General features: G+C 40.1%; 1 protein-coding gene across 1 annotated transcript in view; it reads right to left on the reverse strand.

Moving 5' to 3' along the window:
• Positions 1–13,883, reverse strand: part of CCDC3 (coiled-coil domain containing 3) — a 142,691-nt gene that overhangs the window by 63,251 nt on the left and 65,557 nt on the right. The gene's annotated exons all lie outside the window — the stretch shown is intronic.

Here is a 13,883-nt window from a genome sequence, read left to right on the forward strand (position 1 = left end):
CGACACCTAAATGCACTTAAAAATCGACACCTAAATGCACTTGGATGAAGTCCCAAATTGGCCTGTCTTACATCTTTGTATGTATTCCCAGGAAATTTGGAATAATTCTATTATGTTGCACATGTGAAAGACACTCTGAAATAATCACAGAAGACATTTTAAAAGTGTATTTGAATACACAATCTAGATTCATTAAACCTCTATTCATTGCTATTTCCTTTCTAAGATAGGGAGAGTCCACGGCTTCACTCCTTACTGTTGGGAAATACAACACCTGGCCACCAGGAGGAGGCAAAGACACCCCAGCCAAAGTCTTAAATATCCTTTCTACTTCCTCATTACCCCAGTCATTCTTTGCCTTTAGTCATGTTAGGAGGTGGCAGAGAAGTGTCAGAAGATTCGGAGAGTCCTGAAAAAGGGGTATCTACCCTTCGAGATAGGACTGGAGTTTTAAGTAGTCATGTCAACCTCTCAGTGAGAGTATTGATGAAAGTCTGAAGATGCAGGGAAAGTTTTTCTGCTAAACCATCCAGACAACTGATAACAGCTCCTAAGCAATCAGTGTTGAAGAGTTTCACTGCCTGCTTTCTCGCGCTCAAGTCCATGTCAGGAGCGCTTCTATAAGACTGTCACACTTGAGAGGCTGTGTTCTGTTCCACAGCATGGATCCTGGAGGTAAGATCATTTAAATTTTTACACATAAAACGCTATGACAGGGTCACAGCGTGGCTCCTTTATACCTTGACAGGATCCAGGGTTAATATCCTCTGAAGGGGGTTTATTGAACAGATGGGGTTAATTAATCAGTGTATTAATTATTTACATGCTGCTTTGTGTAATTTTTTCCAGGGCTGATAGACTGTGTGTTTTTGGCTGGAACAAACAGGTTTCACGTTTCACTTTCATTTTTGAAAGTGTTGCACAGCTCCTATTACTTGCTGTACTTGTAATAACAGACTATCTTGCACTCCATGTGACCGGGGGTGGTCTATGTTAGTTTCCTCCATTCCGGCTGAGACTTAAACCTGAGGAGAGTGTTTCCTCTGTTAACTGTCTGGGTCTAGGAGGTGGTGAGTGCCCCAGCCATTGGGAGTATAAAGGTGCAGTTTTCTATAATAAAAAACGTATTTATTTGTGTCCTTCTGTGGGTATAACCTGAACTATGGAGGACTCTGACATGTTAGAAGGTACTCCTTCTGTACTAAATCATACCTGTTTATATTGTGAGGAGGTCGTGGTTTTCCCACCCACTCAATTATGTTCCACATGCCTTAACACCATTATAAAGTCTAAGAAGGGAGACAACGCTCTTAGTCCCTCTGAGCCATCTACCTTTCAGGACTCAATGTCCCGTGAGATTACTACCCTTGCTACAGTATCCACTCCACATGCAGTTCCCCGTAGCACATCTAATCCTCCATCTAGAGGGGGCCTTCTTCCTGCGGACTTTGCCGCACAGTTACAAATGGCGGTGTCTGCGGCCCTCAGTGCATTACCTCGCTCTAACAAACGCAAGAGAAAGGTTAAACATAGCTCTCCTGACCCAGAGTCATCTAAATATTTATCGGATTTAGTTATGTCCCAGATATCCGATGATAAGTTAACCTCTGTAGCTTCAGAGGGTGAAGTTTCTGGGTCGGAGTCCTTAGTGTCTAAGCCTCCTGCTGCAGAGGAACCGTCCTTTAGATTTAAAATTGAGCACTTGCATTTTTTATTAAAGTTTCTGTCTACGTTAGAGGTTCCAGAGGCTGTGCTGCCTAAAGAAACTATGATACCTAAATTAGACAGAGATTACGAAGACAGGAAAGTTCCTTTGACTTTTCCTGTGCCGGTTAAGATGGCGAACATTATTAAGAGTGAATGGGAAAGAATTTGTTCTTCCTTTTCCCCCTCGTCTACTTTTAAAAAGTTGTTCCTGGTCCCAGACTCGGACTCTGTCAGAACTCATTGAGGTTTAGACTCCCCTCAAGGATATTCAAGACAGAATAAAAGCTAATTCTTTTATCTGTGATCAGAACATGCAAATTATTTGCCTAAATGTAACGGTCTCTGGCTTTGCGGTCCTAGCCCGCCGAGCACTCTGGTTGAAGTCTTGGTCTGCGGATATGACTTCTAAGTCCAGACTCCTTTCTCTTCCCTTCAAGGGAAAGATTTTATTTTGTCCAGGCCTGGACTCCATTATTTCTACGGTTACCGGAGGCAAGCATGCCTTACTACCACAAGATAAGAAGAACAAGTTTAAGGGACACCAGTCTTCTAATTTTTGTTCCTTTTGTTCCCTCCCGTTATTCATTGAGTGTCCTCTGGAGCTTGGGTATAGTTTTCCCAACAGTAAGGAATGAAGCCGTGGACTCTCCCTATCTTAGGAAGGAAAACATAATTTATGCTTACCAGATAAATTCCTTTCCTTCCGGATAGGGAGAGTCCATGGCCCGCCTGTTTTTTCTTGTCTATGGGCAGTCCCCTATTTATTTTATTCTTCTGGCACCATTTATACCATAATGTTTCTCCTAATTTTCCTTGTTCCCTCGGCAGAATGACTGGGGTAATGAGATAGTGGGAGAGATATTTAAGCCTTTGGCTGGGGTGTCTTTGCCTCCTCCTGGTGGCTAGGTGTTGTATTTCCCACAGTAAGGAATGAAGCCGTGGACTCTCCCTATCCGGAAGGAAAGGAATTTATTTGGTAAGCATAAATCATGTTTTTATAGTCCATCTGCAGTGGGTATGTGTCTGTATATATATATATATATATATATATATATATATATATATATATAGTGGGGTAAAAAAGTATTTAGTCAGCCACCAATTGTGCAAGTTCTCCCACTTAAGAAGATGAGAGAGGCCTGTAATTTTCATCATAGGTATACCTCAACTATGAGAGACAAAATGTGGAAACAAATCCAGACAATCACATTGTCTGATTTGGAAAGAATTTATTTGCAAATTATGGTGGAAAATAAGTATTTGGTCAATATCAAAAGTTCATCTCAATACTTTGTTATATATCCTTTGTTGCAATGACAGAGGTCAAACGTTTTCTGCAAGTCTTCACAAGGTTGTCACACACTGTTGCTGGTATGTTGGCCCATTCCTGCATGCAGATCTCCTCTAGAGCAGTAATGTTTTTGGGCTGTCGCTGGGTAACACAGACTTTCAACTCCCTCCAAAGGTTGAGATCTGGAGACTGGCTAGGCCACTCCAGGACCCTGAAATGCTTCTTACGAAGCCACTCCTTCGTTGCCCGGGTGGTATGTTTGGGATCATTGTCATGCTGAAAGACCCAGCCACGTTTCATCTTCAATTCCCTTGCTGGTGGAAGGAGGTTTGCACTCAAAATCTCACAATACATGGCCCCATTCATTCTTTCATGTACATGGATCAGTCGTCTTGTTCCCTTTGCAGAGAAACAGCCCCAAAGCATGATGTTGCCACCCCCAAGCTTCACAGTAGATATGGTGTTCTTTTGTTGCAACTCAGCATTCTCTCTCCTCCAAACACGACGAGTTGTGTTTCACCAAACAGTTCTACTTTGATTTCATCTGACCATATGACATTCTCCCAATCCGCTTCTGGATCATCCAAATGCTCTCTAGCATATTTCAGACAGTCCTGGCTTAAGCAGGAGGACACGTATGGCACTGCAGTATCTGAGTCCCTGGCGGCGAAGTGTGTTACTGATGGTAGTCTTTGTTATGTTGGTCCCAGCTCTCTGCAGGTGATTCACTAGGTCCCCCCGTGTGGTTCTAGGATGTTTGCTCACCGTTCTTGTGATCATTTTTACCCCACGGGGTGAGATCTTGCGTGGAGCCCCAGATCGAGGAAGATTATCAGTGGTCTTGTATGTCTTCCATTTTCTAATTATTGCTCCCACAGTTGATTTCTTCACACCAAGCTGCTTGCCTATTACAGATTCAGTCTTCCCAGCCTGGTGCAGGTCTACAATTTTGTTTCTGGTGTCCATCGACAGCTCTTTGGTCTTCACCATAGTGGAGTTTGGAGTGTGACTGTTTGAGGTTGTAGACAGGTGTCTTTTATTCTGATAACAAGTTCAAACAGGTGCCATTAATACAGGTAATGAGTGGAGGACAGGGGAGCCTTTTAAAGAAGAAGATACAGGTCTGTGAGAGCCAGAAATCTTGCTTGTTTGTAGGTGACCAAATACTTATTTTCCACCATAATATGCAAATAAATTCTTTCCAAATCAGACAATGCGATTGTCTGGATTTGTTTCCACATTTTGTCTCTCATAGCTGAGGTATACCTATGATGAAAATTACAGGCCTCTCTCATCTTCTTAAGTGGGAGAACTTGCACAATTGGTGGCTGACTAAATACTTTTTTACCCCACTGTATAAGGCCAAGTGTGTTTGTCCGAAGCTGTCATGCACAGTAGATACAGCGCAAGGACAAACACACCTGGCCTTACACAAACTAACCTGATATGCTGTCCGGAGGGAGTGGGCGGGGGAGCTTAACATGGGCATGGTGGGGGCGTGACCAGACGGAGCGGGTGTAGTGGAGGCGTGGTCTGTAGAGAGAGTGCACAAAAGATGCGGGAGACAGAGCAAAAGAGAGGGGGGAGAAAGAGCACAAAAGAGAGGGGGGCAGGGAGAGATTGCGCCTCTGTGACTGCCAAAATAAAACCCGCTCACAACAGTACAGTTTTCAGTTTTTGCAGCTACATTATTGAAATCCAAAGTCACATAGGCACAATGCCGTTTGAAAGCCCGATCACAAAGCAGCGTTTCCTTTATAAATACCAGTCATGTAGGCACAATCCCAACTGCACAACATTTTGGCAATAATTATTGCAACGGAGTGGTTTCACGGTTTATAGTGTGAGAACTGTTTAGATCCCATTTTAGAAGATAAGTTGTGGCCATTTCCTTTTAATAGACACCTGTAGTGTTTTTCTTGATTTCAGATGTATATTTTGCAAATACTGTGCTTTCTCAATCAAATATTGGAGAAAATTATTAAAAGTGTCAATATAATCAATAATCATTGAACAAACATGTCAGTATACCCATCATGCCTATATACAAATGACATTCATATTGTTTAGCAGTGTTCAGGATGGATTCGGATTACAATAGGTTACTCTCACACATGTAAATGAGTACAGTTTCACTTGCACACTGTACAAACAGGGGTTAACATAAGACCTGTACTGTAACCTTAATAGGTGTAAAAGAGCTGTTGCATTACAAATTAAGCGCAATGCTAATGCATTGCTATGAAGCATTGTGCTCACGAGAGCACACTTCGATAGGCTCCTATGAGAGCCTTGTACTGATGCCGTCACAGACAGCATCAGACCCTCACTCAGTGAAGGGGGTAAGTAGCGCAGCGATGGGCAGCATTTTTAAATATCTATGTATATGCTTAGATAGATATATATTTGTGTTAATATGTGTATATACACAAATTAAAACATAAATATATATGTATATAATCATATACATATATATTTACATTCCACAGTTCCCATAGACCGCAATGTAAAGGTACTTTGCAGTGCCGTTTTTTTTTTCTAACACCCCGCTCCCACCAACTTTAAAGCACCAAAACTGTCTAGTGCAGTTTTTTTTTTATTAAAAAAAATGCTAGATTTTTTTAATTTATTTTTTTATAAAAAACTATAATACCCTCTATGTTGAAGGCATTTGGAGCTCTTTTAGAAAATTAACCAGAAGTCTGACCTAATGTTTGGAGCGCAAATTTCTACCACAAGCTTGCGGTAGCAATAACCAGCCACTTGTAATGAATGGTTAATTATCGCCGTTTGCTCCACTTGTAATCTAGCCAATAGCATTTTTCAAACAACAGTGCAATAATAAAATGCTCTAGCATATTACTGCAGTCTTAAAATAATAGGTGTACATATACATGTATTCTGATTCATGTATTCTGATAAGCAGGACCTAGACCCTATGTGACTCTCGCCACAGCATGATGACAGGGCTACTGGTATCAATAGTGGTTGGTCAGCAATTGCAATCCAGCACAAACATTAAATTGCTGAAGCTATCCAATGACTTTTGCTATGCAACAGCAGTTGTGCAATGATTGGTTAATCATTTTAACCAATTAGAAATGAGGATGGGTGAGCCTACTGCCAAACTGGCCTTGTCGTTTCCTGTAATGAATTAATCACATTAGGTAGAGAGTTAATGGCACTGAGACAGGGACACATATATGGTTAATTGTTCAGCCACAATGTTAATTGCACTGGGACAGGGTCATAGATAGGGTTTAACTACAGTGAGACTTGATAAATAAAATATACTGAGAGCTTCTATTGTCTCTACTATTTCCTCTACTATATGAAATTATCCTCCTGTTGAACTCAATCACCTACAACCATCAATTATATCCTGTATTGCATTGTTTCTCAACCGCGCTCCTCAAGTACCCCCAACAGGCCAGGTTTTCATTATAGCTGAACCCTTGCACAGGTGAAATAATCAGCTTATGGGTGAGAACAGGTTAGTAACCATGGTGTTCCTGATCAGCTGATTACTTTGCCTGTGCACTGGTTCAGCTATAATGAAAACCTAACCCGTTTGTGGGTACTTGATATTTCTTTAATTACTCAGTCAATGCCTGTGGCCTCAAAACATGATAGGTTAAAGAGTCAGTAAACACCTTGTAATTACAAGACATTTCTATTGTCTTGCTATAGAATAACATCTCAACCAAGTCTAAACATTTTTAAACAAGTTAAAATATTCTTTGCTGTAACTGTTTTTCAATAGTCAAATTTCCCCTACCACTTGCCTTATTTGAAAGAGCCAATATGGTCTTGGGTCTGCAGACAACAGGGCTTGCAACAGTCATAATGTTAGTAGAATGTACATTGTTTAGCAGTTGTTATCAGTTAAAGCCAACGAGGGACATGCATGTAGCAAGGTTAGCCTTGAGAAGCCAGCAGGATTCGTTTCAAGTTCCAAGAATTTTTCAGAGCTACCTTTTATAAAAAGGGTATAAAATAAATAATGAAAGTATATTGCAAATGTGTTTCATTATACATAAACATTTAATATACAAAATTCAACATTTTACTGTCTCTTTAAATGTTAGAAATCTTGACCATTAAAAGTGTATAAGTAGGGGGGCGGAGCTAGCCTTTGGAGAAACAAGACGTGTTTAGAGGAAGCTCCTGCCATTATCCAATTTAAAATAGCTTTTTTCCCTCAAAAACTACAACCAAGTTTTCTCAATTTCAGGTTCAGAAGGAATAGCAGTGATCTTTATGCTGAGGAAAAGCCGGAGGAGTAAGCATTTAAAGGAGCTTTTACACCCCTTGCACAGACCCACCACGTGAGATTATATATGGTAGTCTGGAGAAGTTATTTGTGGTCACGGCTCATTTGTAAAAACAAAAGCTCTCAATGAGTACTCAACTTATAAAATACAGCATTGACACTTATCTTAGTTACTGTCACGGCTAATTTTTCAAGGGATCTGCTGTTCTAATTTGGACTCAAATCCTAACAAAGATGGCGGCTATCTTACTTTTACTACAGCAACTGGAGGCAAGGATGGATAGTCACTTCCGTGAGTTGCATATGGAACTTGTCTCAGGACGAGATGCGCTGGGAGAGGAATACGTACCCTGCACAGGATCGTCGGTACATATGGAAGCCCTTTCGGCCGTCTCCTCTTCTTACCTACCTGAGAGGGTAGAGTCTGCACGCAACTCTGTTCATTCAAGCGCAGACACCCTCCTACCTACCACCTTACAAAGCTCCGCTTGGTCTGCAAGGAGTACACAGAGTCCTGCTTGGTTGCCGGATTCCAACATCAGTGAAAATAGAGATCCCGCTGGGCTGGAGGGGATGCTGGACTCTTTAGATCATGACAAGTGCGGAAAGGCTCCTGCTATGCTATCAGCTGTCGGAGAAAAGTTGCTAGAGTTAGATCCAAGATCGCTAATAAATTTAACCTCAGGAGCTGTTTGTCCCATGGTGCTAAATCATAGCGATAAACGGATCGCCTGGTTTGATCTGGACTCTGCTCTCCTTCATTCAATGATCCCACGCAGTGGTTTGGAGAGGACTGATATGTACTTTTTACGGAACCCGGCATGCAGTTTCTCAGAATGGGGAGCCTTCCACTCTCAACTTGTAAGTAACGACCAACTTGATATGGGTTTTGACTATGCTGAGCCTTGGTCATCAGGAGAACTGTTCTCTTGTTCCCGAGCAAGACACCTACAGAAAATAGGTATCGGATGAACTGTTGATTCAAACCAGAGCACTTGCTGACAGCCCCGCTAGAGCTACTTGGATATGTTTCTCCGTTATATACACTAAATGTGGGACACTCGTTCTAAGGTTCCCTATCTTGTAAGACTTATGTGTGTATTGAATATATTTCTACTACCCCATATATCCCTTTACACTAAATCCTAGTACAAATCTGTTATTAAACCATAGTTGCATGCTATAGGAGAGTTTATTGCCAAGCATTTACACTGCTGATTTCGGTATTATGAGCCGTTGAAAATTTATTGTTTCTTTTTTTTAATTACTTCTTTCACAGACCGGATATATAGGCTGGTTTGGTTCCGTTGTGATACAGGCTGGTCATGTGGAACATGTTACTCTTTAGGAATGAGCGGTATGGCCCAGCTCAGAGATTTACTTAGTTCTCTATGCCTCTTTCTTACCGCTCCATAGCTCATACGATTAGCTAATATTTTATACGCAATTTAACCCTATACATCACTAAGCTAGCGTTGCCTTCTAGTAATCAGAGGTAAGGTGCTTATATTTCTACGATATTTTTATAGACTTATAGGCTCATCACTATACCACTAATTGTCTATTACTATCTATATCACCTTACTGACTTTAAGCACCACATTGCTGCTCTTTTAGTGAGTAGTACAGTTGGCCCTCTGATGTTATATATCTTTTCAACAGGGCTCAGATCTTCCCTAATGTGATAGGAACCAATTATAACTTAGGCTGTGCTTTCTGGACCATATAACTCGAGTATATTTGCTGTTAGTCTGCCTAATTAAGGTCATACTTCTGTTGTTAACATCTTTATTGTATTATGTTTGCCTACAACCTTGTGAGTTTTCTTGGTTAATCTCTCTATCCCAATGCCAAACAATATGTTCCCATGGAGTCTACACAATAGTCTAGTATAACATAGATGACCATGTGTCATAGTAGAACCTTTAGGACATAGATATGTCTCTAACATACCCAAACCCAAGTAATTACTATTCAACTTCACCAGTCTAGGTATACTATAGCTTATTATTTATCTAACTCGGTCAAGTGCTCATGCCAAATATGGCTACCCTTAAAGTCAAGACCGGTAGCTGTGTATTATTCTTAACTTAACCCAGGGTGAAACTATCCCTCTATCTACTCCATAGGCCTCCCCCCTTACTCACTTAAGTACACTTAATACTCCCAATTTCTGAAGCTAAATTTTTACATCTTATTGTATACCTTGATGTGGTATGGATACTAGTACATAGTTCTCCCTTCTATAAGGCACTTTTACCTATAACACTGGCTGCTGTTAATGTTTTCTTTACACTACACCCTCCTTTAGCAAAGTAATTAGAAATTGGTTTGAATAAGTATATTGCGGTCTGCAGCGTAAACTATATCAATACTATTTTATCTACACAGGTTATGTTATGTCGCTCCATTTCTATGCTATGTCTTTTTAGTGCCCCATGGGTTTCGCATCACATTATCTTATGTTTGTTTTTACTATGTTTATATATTATCCTCTTTCCTCCATAGAGCTAGCCCAGATATAATAGGCTTCAATGTCAATATATGTTTGCCTTTATTTAGCATGTATATCTAACTCCCATATATTAACTGCTCAATTCTAATTTTAGCTTTAAGTTGTACAAAGCTGTTACTCGGGGTGATGTGCTGTGATCCCCATATACCAGGAGTCGTTTACTTTTATAAGACAGTCTATAATAGTTCACATTTACTTATAGTTAACATTACCACCCTACATCTCTGTTCACTCAAATGTTCTCATATGTGGAAGTGCTTAGAGGGTTGTTTAGGAAAAGCCAAATGGTTTATAGTTATTTGTTAATAGTGTTGTTTCCTCATATACGTATTATCACGTAGCTTACTATGATACTGAGATCCAGATTACCACTTCTCTCAGGTGGAACTCAACTATAATTTGTGACTATGCTCTATGTTCCTACCATTTCCCTAATTGTCTGCTCAGATGTGTTTCTACCACTATCAATAACATCAAGCCCCCACACGCACACTATTGGTATATAAACTAACTACTATTGTTTAGCTCACACCATAAATACTAACTGGCTCCGCCCTCCAACCCCCCCCATTCCCTTTATTACATTTTGAGCGGCTCTTGCCCGCTGCATCCCCCTCCCCCATAAATCTATAGAGTTACCTCCTCCCTAGTCTCACCCTTTTCTGAATAGATTCCTTACTCTTTTTTGTACATAGCTAGGAGAGGACCTTTTCTACTTGTATCACGTTTATGACACTCTAATACAAAACTGAAGTCTTTCTATGTGATAGCCCACATTTTCTGGTAATATTTGAGATGCTAGAATGCAATAATCTCTCAACTATGCTGTGTATACATTGTCTTGTAAATGTTTTGGGGCATACCCTATATTCTGTATTTGTTCACGACTTCAATAAAAAATTATTTAAAAAAAAAAAAAAAAAAAAAAAAGTGTATAAGTAACTCTTATTATTTAGCATGGATTTGGGCCTTATTCTCTAAAATTCTCATGTCTGGTCAGATTATCTATGAAGTCTCATCAGTACTGTAAGGTCCCTGAGACATTATCTATAAAGTCTCATCAGTACTGTAAGGTCCCTCAGAGATTATCTATGAAGTCTCATCAGTACTGTAAGGTCCCTCAGAGATTAACTATGAAGTTTTATCAGTAACGTAAGGTCCCTCAGAGATTATCTATTAAATCTCATCAGTACTGTAAGGTCCCTCAGAGATTATCTATGAGGTATCATCAGTACTGTAAGGTACCTCAGAGATTATCTATGAGGTATCATCAGTACTGTAAGGTCCCTCAGAGATTATCTATAAAGTCTTATCAGTAATGTAAGGTCCCTCAGAGATTATCTTTGAAGTCTCATCAGTACTGTAAGGTCCCTCAGAGATTAACTATGAAGTCTTATTAGTAACGTAAGGTCCCTCAGAGATTATCTATTAAGTCTCATCAGTACTGTAAGGTCCCTCAGAGATTATCTATTAAGTCTCATCAGTACTGTAAGGTCCCTCAGAGATTAACTATGACGTCTCATCAGTACTGTGAGGTCCCTCAGAGATTAACTATGAAGTCTCATCAGTACTGTAAAGTCCCTCAGAGATTATCTATGAGGTATCATCAGTATTGTAAGGTCCCTCTGATATGATCTATGAAGTCTCATCAGTACTGTTAAGTCCCTAAGAGATTATCTATGAAGTCTCATCAGTACTATGAGGTCCCTCAGAGATTATCTATGAAGTCTCATCAGTACTGTAAAGTCCCTCAGAGATTATCTATGAAGTCTCATCAGTACTGTAAAGTTCCTCAGAGATTAACTATGAAGTCTCCTCAGTACTGTTAAATCCCTCAGAGATTATCTATGAAGTCTCATCAGCACTGTAAAGTCCCTCAGAGATTATCTATGAAGTCTCATCAGTACTGTAAAGTCCCTCAGAGATTATCTATGAAGTCTCATCAGTACTGTTAAATCCCTCAGAGATTATCTATGAAGTCTCATCAGTACTGTAAAGTCCCTCAGAGATTATCTATGAAGTTTTATCAGCACTGTAAAGTCCCTCAAAGACTATCTATGAAGTCTCATCAGTACTGTAAAGTCCCTCAGAGATTATCTATGAAGTCTCATCAGTACTACAAGGAGCCTCACAGATTATCTATGAAGTCTCATCAGTACTACAAGGACCCTCACAGATTATCTATGAAGCATCATCAGTACTGTGAGGTCCCTCAGAGATTATCTATGAAGTATCATCAGCACTGTAATGTCCCTCAGAGACTATCTATGAAGTCTCATCAGTACTGTAAAGTCCCTCATAGATTATCTATGAAGTCTCATCAGTACTGTGAGGTCCCTCAGAGATTATCTATGAAGTCTCATCAGTACTGTGAGGTCCCTCAGAGATTATCTATGAAGTCTCATCAGTACTGTGAGGTCCCTCAGAGATTATCTATAAAGTTTCATCAGTACTACAAGGACCCTCACAGATTATCTATGAAGTGTTATCAGTACTGTGAGGTCCCTCAGGGATTATCTATGAAGGCTCATCAGTACTGTGAGGTCCCTCAGAGATTATCTATGAAGTCTCATCAGTGCTGTAAAGTCCCTCAGAGATTATCTATGAGGTATCATCAATACTGTAAAGTCCCTCTGAGATTATCTATGAAGTCTCATCAGTATTGTAAAGTCCCTTAGAGATTATCTATGAAGTCTCATCAGTACTACAAGGACCCTCAGAGATTATCTATGAAGTCTCGTCATCAGTACTGTGAGGTCCCTCAGAGATTATCTATAAAGTCTCATCAGTACTGTTAGGTCCCTCAGAGATTATCTATGAAGTCTCTGCAGCACTGTAAAGTCCCTCAGAGATTATCTATGAAGTTTCATCAGTATTACAAGGACCCTCAGAGATTATTTATGAAGTCGCATCAGTACTGTGAGGTCCTTCAGAGATTATCTATGAGGTATCATCAGTACTGTAAGGTCCCTCAGAGATTATCTATGAAGTTCCATCAGTGCTGTAAAGTCCCTCAGAGATTATCTATGAAGTCTCATCAGCACTGTAAAGTCCCTCAGAGACTATCTATGAAGTCTCATCAGTACTGTAAAGTCCCTCATAGATTATCTATGAAGTCTCATCAGTACTACAAGGACCCTCAGAGAGTATCTATGAAGTCTCATCAGTACTGTGAGGTCCCTCAGAGATTATCTATGAAGTCATCAGTACTGTAAAGTCCCTCAGAGATTATCTATGAAGTTTCATTTGTACTACAAGGACCATCACAGATTATCTATGAAGTGTTATCAGTACTGTGAGGTCCCTCAGGTATTATCTATGAAGGCTCATCAGTACTGTGAGGTCCCTCAGAAATTATCTATCAAGTCTCATCAGTACTGTAAGGTCCCTCAGAGATGATCTATGAGGTATCATCAGTACTGTAAGGTCCCTCAGAGATTATCTATGAGGTATCATTAGTACTGTAAGGTCCCTCTGAGACTATCTATGAAGTTTTATCAGTACTACAAGGACCCTCAGAGATTATCTATCAAGTCTCATCAGTACTGTGAGGTCCCTCAGAGATTATCTATGAAGTCTCTGCAGCACTGTAAAGTCCCTCAGAGATTATCTATGAAGTCTCATCAGTACTACAAGGACCCTCAGAGATTATTTATGAAGTCGCATCAGTACTGTGAGGTCCTTCAGAGATTATCTATGAGGTATCATCAGTACTGTAAGGTCCCTCAGAGATTATCTATGAAGTCTCATCAGTACTGTGAGGTCTCTCAGACATTATCTATGAAGTCTCATCAGTGTTGTAAGGTCCCTTAGACATTATCTATGAAGTCTCATCAGTACTGTAAGGTCCCTCAGAGATTATGTATGAAGTCTTATCAGTACTGTGAGGTCTCTCAGATATTATCTATGAAGTCTCATCAGTACTGTAAGGTCCTTCAGATTATATATGAAGTCTCATCAGTGTTATAAGGTCCCTTAGAAATTATCTATGAAGTCTCATCAGTACTGTGAGGTCGCTCAGACATTATCTATGAAGTCTGATCAGTACTGTGAGGTCCCTCAGAGATGAACTATAAAGTCTCATCAGTACTATAAGG

This window comes from Bombina bombina, chromosome 6, assembly GCF_027579735.1.
Source record: "Bombina bombina isolate aBomBom1 chromosome 6, aBomBom1.pri, whole genome shotgun sequence".
NCBI classification, from domain to species: Eukaryota; Metazoa; Chordata; class Amphibia; order Anura; family Bombinatoridae; genus Bombina; species Bombina bombina.